This window comes from Choristoneura fumiferana, chromosome 8 (genome assembly GCF_025370935.1).
Source record: "Choristoneura fumiferana chromosome 8, NRCan_CFum_1, whole genome shotgun sequence".
Classification (NCBI taxonomy): domain Eukaryota; kingdom Metazoa; phylum Arthropoda; class Insecta; order Lepidoptera; family Tortricidae; genus Choristoneura; species Choristoneura fumiferana.
This window is the reverse complement of record NC_133479.1, coordinates 16,744,232-16,752,005: the sequence shown is the minus strand read 5'-3', so window position 1 is coordinate 16,752,005 and position 7,774 is coordinate 16,744,232. Positions and strand designations below refer to the sequence as shown.

At 35.3% G+C, this 7,774-nt stretch overlaps 1 long non-coding RNA gene across 1 annotated transcript in view; it reads left to right on the top strand.

The window, feature by feature from the left end:
- LOC141430659 (uncharacterized) overlaps nucleotides 1-7,433 on the top strand; it is an 11,529-nt gene extending 4,096 nt beyond the window's left edge. Inside the window, exons 2-3 of the long non-coding RNA XR_012451650.1 lie at nucleotides 1,674-1,732; nucleotides 7,126-7,433. This is a non-coding gene — a long non-coding RNA (uncharacterized lncRNA). The remainder of the gene's footprint in view (nucleotides 1-1,673; nucleotides 1,733-7,125) is intronic.
- Nucleotides 7,434-7,774: the final 341 nt, after the last annotated feature.

Here is a 7,774-nt window from a genome sequence, read left to right as displayed (position 1 = left end):
CCATACATCGTGTATTATTGTTATTATTATTTGTATTTTTTCTTTAATTGTATACTTACGTAGTTTTTAAGTATTTTATTTGTACTTATTTTATTTTGAAAAATGACTTTCTGCCAAGCTTCTTGCGGCGCATTCTTCTTGGCAATGGTGGTCTTTCCGAAAGTGCTGGTATTTAAAAATTACGTGTAAGTGCTCATTGCGGCCTATTTACGGAATAAATGATATGAATTTGAATTTGGATAGGGAAATTTTTTGAAATTTTAGCACTGGGTTTGAGTCTTGAATTTTGTACAGTTATTCACAAACAACTCAAATGAAGACCACGATATAAATTTTGGAAATTTCCAGGGGAATTTTGGAAATCCCGAAAATTTCAATTGCAACTACCAGACGAATAGTTTACGCGTGCGAAGCCGCGGGTAAATAGTATACAATAATCTGGTAATGAAATTATATTGGCCGGTCACAGTTGCTCCGCATGATGTAACTCTTCAACATTTAGTGGTATCGACTTGAAACGTGATACGGAGACGTACCTAGTTTGGATGACAATGTAAGTAGGTTCAGTCAACGAAACAAAATGTGCAGTCAGCAAACAAAATACAGAAACTTATTATATTTTTTATACCTATTGGTATTGATTCAGCCAGTAGCTAGTTATAGGTGGTGCGCTGTCTGTCATCGAATCACACACACACACACATTCAGTCAGTATTTTTCATTTATTCTTTCGCAAGCTTTATTTAACTTGCAATGTATGTATGTATAATATGTGTATGTATGTGCGGTTCAAACCTTGCAAGTTGAATTTGACCCACTTTCAGTAGGATAGACTTGAAAGTCGGCATACTTACTTAGTAAATTAATCTTGTGACAGTACAATTATTTGGTAGTGTCACCCGAGTGGTCCAGCCACCAGCCTGACGTCTCGATCGTCAGGACGGAACTCCTCAACGGTAAATGGCATCGACTTGAAATTTGGTACAAAAATGTACTAATTTTGATGTCAATGCAAGTACAGTCAACAAAAACTTCAGTCAGCAAAATCTTTTATTAAAAAGTACAATACAATAAATGATGATGATAACGATGATAATGATGATGATCATGATGATGTGATAATGATGATGATGACGACAACTACAACGATGATGATGATGATGAGATGAAGATGGTCACGACGATGATGATTTTCTTTTATTCGAATGGATGGCAAACGAGCAAGTGGGTCTCTTGATGGTAAGACTCAGTAAGAGATCACCACCGCTCATAAACATCTGCAACACCAGGGGTATTGCAGATGATGGTGATGATGTGATGTTTATGATGATGTGATGTTTATGATGACGATGATGATGATGATGAGTCGCGGGCAACAGCTTGTTATTTGATAAGAGCGTTTTATACCTGCATAACAACAAAGCCGAAAGAAATTTAGCAGTCTGTTATGTCTATGTTTTGCGTAGGTACCTACCTATATGTATCACAACAACGCTGCTTGATTGATTTCAAGGAAAAGGGACGCAATTTGACATGTAAATGACACGAATTCACAGGGACTCTTCAACGTGATTGTGATTGTGACAAAGTGTATAATTTGAGTTCAGATAGAGATAACTAGTGTATGTAAACCGACTTAGTAGTCATTTCTAATTTAAAAAACTAATTTTCAGGAATTAGACTAATTTTTACTAAAAATCAACTAATTGGACTCCAGTGGATCACTGAGAAGGTAAGACCTGCTTTACTTCTTTTTGCCACACATAAGTAATTTCACATTATCATCACAATACAAGTAATAGGCAGTAGATCGACTATATATACTAGCCACAGATACTAGCGCTCGAATTTTTCATGTGATTAAATTCAACAACAAGTCGTTTCGAACTTGCCGCAATAGACGCATTTTTTTTGTATGACCAACTTATAATTTAACTAATAAATAAATAATCATAAATTAACATATGTTTTATCCCTACCCCTAAAACTAAACACATACAATAAAAATATACACACGTCTGTTTCACTTTTGTAGACGCCAACCATAGCGCTCCGCCCAGCTGTAGTATAAATTTCAAGAATTTATTTATTTTTATTTTTTATTCGACTGGATGGCAAAGGAGCAAGTGGGTCTCCTGATGGTAAGAATACGGCTAAGTCAAAATACTTCCTATTGCTTGTATTGTGTTATCATCATTCCAACCTATAATCCACTGTTAGCACAGGCTTTCACTTCGAGTAGTATACTGGGGCTGATAGTTTCTGTTGTTATATTTGGTGGAAAGAGCTGGAAGAGTATTAAATAAATGATTTGTAAGATATGAGTTAGCAAAAAGATGTTCATTGACAAAGATGTTTATTTCGAGTAACAATACATAAAGAAAAATATAACTATATAAACAGTCTGCACAACAGACGTTAGGTACTTACTATCTACAAAGTTACAACGGAGGATTAGTGCAGATTGGGAACAGCAATTGAATATTTAAAAAAAAAACTAGAGATGCGAGACTGGATTCGAAACCATGATCCTTCTTGAATGGCCATTTAGTAGGTCGAACAACTCTGTTACCACGTACCTTTTTACCCTAACTGAAGCGAAGGTTATGTTTTGAATCTGTGTGTATATATTTTAAGTATGTACGTATGTTCCTATGTTCGCTCGTAACTACTAAACGGTTTATTCAATTGTGACAAGTGATACGTTATTAGATTTGTCTTATTAGTGTGAGGGTCACTTATTGGGTAAATAAAATTCTTATGAAGTCAAAGTTAATTTTGTTGAGTTTTAATAATCTGATCTAATGTTGATGCACCACCTGCTGTAAACTACGTAGTCCTAATATTATTGTATTTGGCTCTCTATTGCCTAATATAAACTGGAGACTCCAGCACTGCGGTGTGGAATGTCAATTTTGGATCTATATTGGATAACAACTTATGTCATAATGATCTTTTGCCATAATAACGTTTGCCATAATGTAAATATAGTTTTTTCCTAATATTGAATATCCTAATGCTTATTTGCACTAATTTCGTAAGTACTAATTATCATAGTATCGATGGCAGCAAAGTAGATACGGACATCTACATTTTTTCAAAAATGCTTTTTTTACAAAAAATAACTTATTTCAACCATATCTATAAGTCTGTTAAAAAAATATTTCAAATTTCAAAATAATGAAGAAAATTTGGCACGTAAAAGAAAACATCTACACTAGCTTTTGAAAAAACATCGCAGTAGAAACGGACATTTGAATTTATCCGCTTTTACTTCGGAGCTTTGACAGGATGCTTGTGACGTCAATAAAGTCACATGCCACTTGTCCGTTTATACGTCATACTTTTTGCATATGTCTCAATCTACAAATTTATTATTTCTAATTTCTATGAGAAAATTATTTGTTTTTTCTTAAAATATTTAAACAAATAGATATATTACTTAACATTGGTTTCATACACTTGTTTGTTTTTTTATTTAGACAGCAAATGAATTAAAATTCTTAACGTAAGTAAGTACTTAAGTTTCTATTGCTTGCAGCTTACCGCTTTTTGGAAACGACACGCCTGAACAGATTTTGACTGATGATGACGAGCAATCTGTTTTTTTCCTAATAGGTATAGAAGTAGTAGAATATCGATTATACTATTCATCATCAGCCAATAGCAGTCCGGACATAGGCCTCCCCATAGACCGCCATTGCGCCCTGTCTTCGGCTAGACACATCCAGCTTTTACCACCAGCCTTTCGCAGATCGTCCCTCTACCTGAACGGAGGGCGTCTTGGACTACGTTTGCCGAGACGCGGTCTCCACTCAATATCTTCAGCGGTTGTCGGTGCTTCAACAGATATGACCCAGCCCACTGCCACTTCAAGTTGTTAATTCTATGAACTGTGTCGATGACCTTAGTTCTGTGTCGGATAGTCTAGTTGCGGATTTTATCCTTCAGAAAACTCCGAGCATAGCTCGTTCCATAGCTGGCAGAGCCGCGTTTCAGCTCCGTATGTCATGACGGGTAGGACGCACTGGTTAAAAACTTTCGTTTTCAGACATTACGGTATAATTGACGAAAAAACTCGACATAATTTTCCGAATGCTGCCCAGCCCAGCTGAATCCTTCTTTTGGCCTCCTTCTCAAAGTTGTGTTCTACCTAAGACTACTGTTACATTATGCTCGTTACTAGCATGCTAATAAGCATGCTAGTACCTGCTGTACCTGTATGACACAGAAAAAGCATGTTTAATAGTAGCAAGCCGTGGTGGCCGAGTGGTTTGACCTATGGCCTCTCAAGCAGAGTATAGTGGGTTCAAACCCCGGCTCGCACCTCTGAGTTTTTCGGAATTCATGTGCGAAATTACATTTGAAATTTACCACGAGCTTTACGGTGAAGGAAAACATCGTGAGGAAACCTGCACAAACCTGCGAAGCTATTCAATGGTGTGTGTGAAGTTCCCAATCCGAACTGGGCCCGCGTGGGAACTACAGCCCAAGCCCTCTCATTCTGTGAGTAGGCCTGTGCCCAGCAGTGGGACGTATATAGGCTGGGATTATTAGTATTATAATAGTAGCACGTCCCTATGCACATATGCTAGTAAGTAGCATTTGCTGAATAGTAGCATGCTTTCGTGCTAGTAACTAGCATGTGTTGGTACCTTAACTGCAAAATCAGGCCGAGGTATGTGTACTCCGAAACAACATCAAGAAGATTTCCACTAACGATGACGGGCCTCTGATCCATGTGGCCATTGATGACAATTTTGGTATTATCCACATTCATTATAGCATTATATTGTTTATACTATTATAGTACATACTGTTTTATTTTTACAGTTTATATTGTTTTGTTTTGGGATATATTTTGTACGTAATTTTATTACTTGTACCTACTGTTGATTTATTTAATTTATTAGTGTAAAACTATAAAAAATAACTTAGTTTTTGAGTACGTAAAACATATATGAGTAAACAAAAATAAAACAATTTTTTTTATTTATTTAACACATATTTTGGGGGTTTTTAACGAAATAAATTAATTTATATGATAGACAGCGATGAGGTTGAGTGGTAGATAACTCATTTAATAATATGAATAAAATGATTAATGCAAAGTAAATAAAGACATCTACAAAATTTTATCAAAAAAGGGTGAATACTCGTTGCATGTTGTTTAGATTATCTCTAAACACTCCTCTAAGTTTTACCGGAGATTCTTACCTTAGCTTATTCGTTTTTTATAACGGAAAAGGCGTTTGTTTCATTACAACGCATAAACGGATATCAGGCAGATGTCTTCCTCTACGTTTAAGCTCTTTCAACAATTTTTCATTAAAATAATGTTACAGAAATAAAATCTGTTGAACAAGAACATTATTTTAATGCATCATAGAAAATTTCATGGTAATCAGTCCATTAATCTCAAAGTAGTCATTATTTTTTACTAAATACGCTCTCCTGTAAAATAGCTATTTTGTAGATATCTTCTTTTACTTTGCTGCCATCGATATGTCCTAATAGTCACATGTCCTAATATTGGTTGAAATAATCATTTTTGTAATAAACTGGTTTGGAAACTTCACACACCGTTGAATCATCCCACTTCCCACTAATATAATAAATGCGAAAGTTTGTAAGGCTGTTTGTTTGTTTGTTATCCCATCACTTCAAAACCGCTGAACCAATTTAGATAAAATTCGGTACATAGATAGTTTGGAGTCCCGGGAAATTGCATATAATAGTAGTAAATAATAATACACTAAAAAAGGGCCACTTTTTATGAATAATTAAAAAAAACTTTTCTGACTGCTGTTCGTTTTTGTAGGGGTCGCAGTTCTAACCTAAGTTAACTTTTCTGGCTGCGGTTCATTCTGTAGGAGTCGCAGTTCTAACCTAACCTAACTTACTTTTCTGGTACCGGTTCGTCACTGTTGGGAACTCGGTTCTAACCTAATCTACTTTTCTGGCTCGCAAGTCGCTGTTTGCCTACAAGAGCTCTGTTATGGCATTTAATATTATGGATTTTAATATTATTACTCGTAAGTTTTTATGTCTTACTATATTAGTACAAAACATATTAGGGATGTAGAGTATTAGGACATTTAATATTATGGCTTATGATTTTTAGGGCATAAGATCATTATGGCAAAAGTATGATATAATGTCAAAAGTGTTTATGGCAAAAGTGTTATGGCATTTGAGTTTAGGACAAACGATATTATGGATTACGAAGGAGACCCGTCTATTATATATCCAGTCGAGTAAGCTACCCGTCAGTCTGTCAGTCATACAGTAGGTAACTTACTTTTATTAATAATTTATAAACCTCAACCAGTTTAGTGAAATTACAAAATCAGATAAAAGGTCAACTCGATTTAGTGATTCGGTACCCAAAACCCTATTACTAAGACTTCGTTGGCCGTCCGTCCGTCCGTCCGGCTGTCACCAGGCTGTATCTCAAGAACCGTGATAGTTAGACAGTTGAAATATTCAAAGATTATGTGGCCTCTATAACAACAAATACTAAACACACAATAAAATAAATATTTAATCGTGATTTTTTTTGCCTTTTTTTGCTAATGTCTAATGAATATTGTACAGATGGTGCGGGGAACCCTTTGTGCGCGAATCAAACTCGCCGTCGGTCGGTTTCATTTCACTACATTTGTTTAGCAATTGGATAAAATCCCTGTTACGCGTCAGTGACAACGAAACGAGCTCGCAAAGTCAACTCTATGATCTCTCTCTCTCTCTCTCTCTCTCTCTCTATGATAAAAGTCTCAATAAAAAAAAAACTCCAAGCGAAGGTCGAGGCCGGGCTGCCGCCTCACTCGCCGCCCTTGCCCTTCAACCTGACCACACCTGACCCAACAGAGTCGCATCCGCTCCACATACATCGATCTCGCTCGCTTCGCTCGCTCGATCCGCGGCAGTGAAGGTGTTTTTTTGGCGGAGTGTGTAGGTTTTTGATCAAATGACTGTTTTTTTCTTGACCGGTTTATTAAGAATTATCTCCTAAATGTATGGATTATTTAAGATAAACTTAAAATTATAAATGTGTTTTATTTTGTTCCTTCGTTTGTCTTTCCTTTTACTGTTTTTGCTCACTAAATATATTTAACTTTTCAGATTCATAATGGACTTCAAATTATTTTCTGAGGCAATTACGTAATACATAACAAAGTACAAAGCTAATAGTATTAGCGATTTTGTATTGAAATTCACTAATACTCTTAGCTTGTCCTTTACCTATTATGCAATTGGGCCATGTCATGGAGCCGAAGATTCACAGTTACTCTTGCTACATAAGTACTAAATACCTTTACAGATTGATTCAAACCACCGTTCTTATTTCAAATAATGACAATCATCGAAAACAGTACCATATTGTCAAATAATATATACGTCTCTTTCAGTTTGGGCGTGACGTCAGATGTGTCAATTGTTCGTTGCCCATATTATGATTTGATTATTTATGACTTTCAATGTTTTTTGATTTTACAAGGTCTTGCGGATTAAATTGAGGAATATATAGGTTGTCACAAAAATATCCGTATAACCACTAAAGACAACATGTAGGTATCAAATCGTGAATATAATTATTTTTTTTCTTTTTAAGAAATCTATTAAATTGTTATAAGTAAAATAAATGATACAACTTTTACCAAGAATAGACTTACGACTGATTATGATGAAGCATACCTAGACACTTGGTAAAAACTATAATCTATAAAATGTCTGCACTATGAAGATATTATACACCGTGTTATTTTTGATT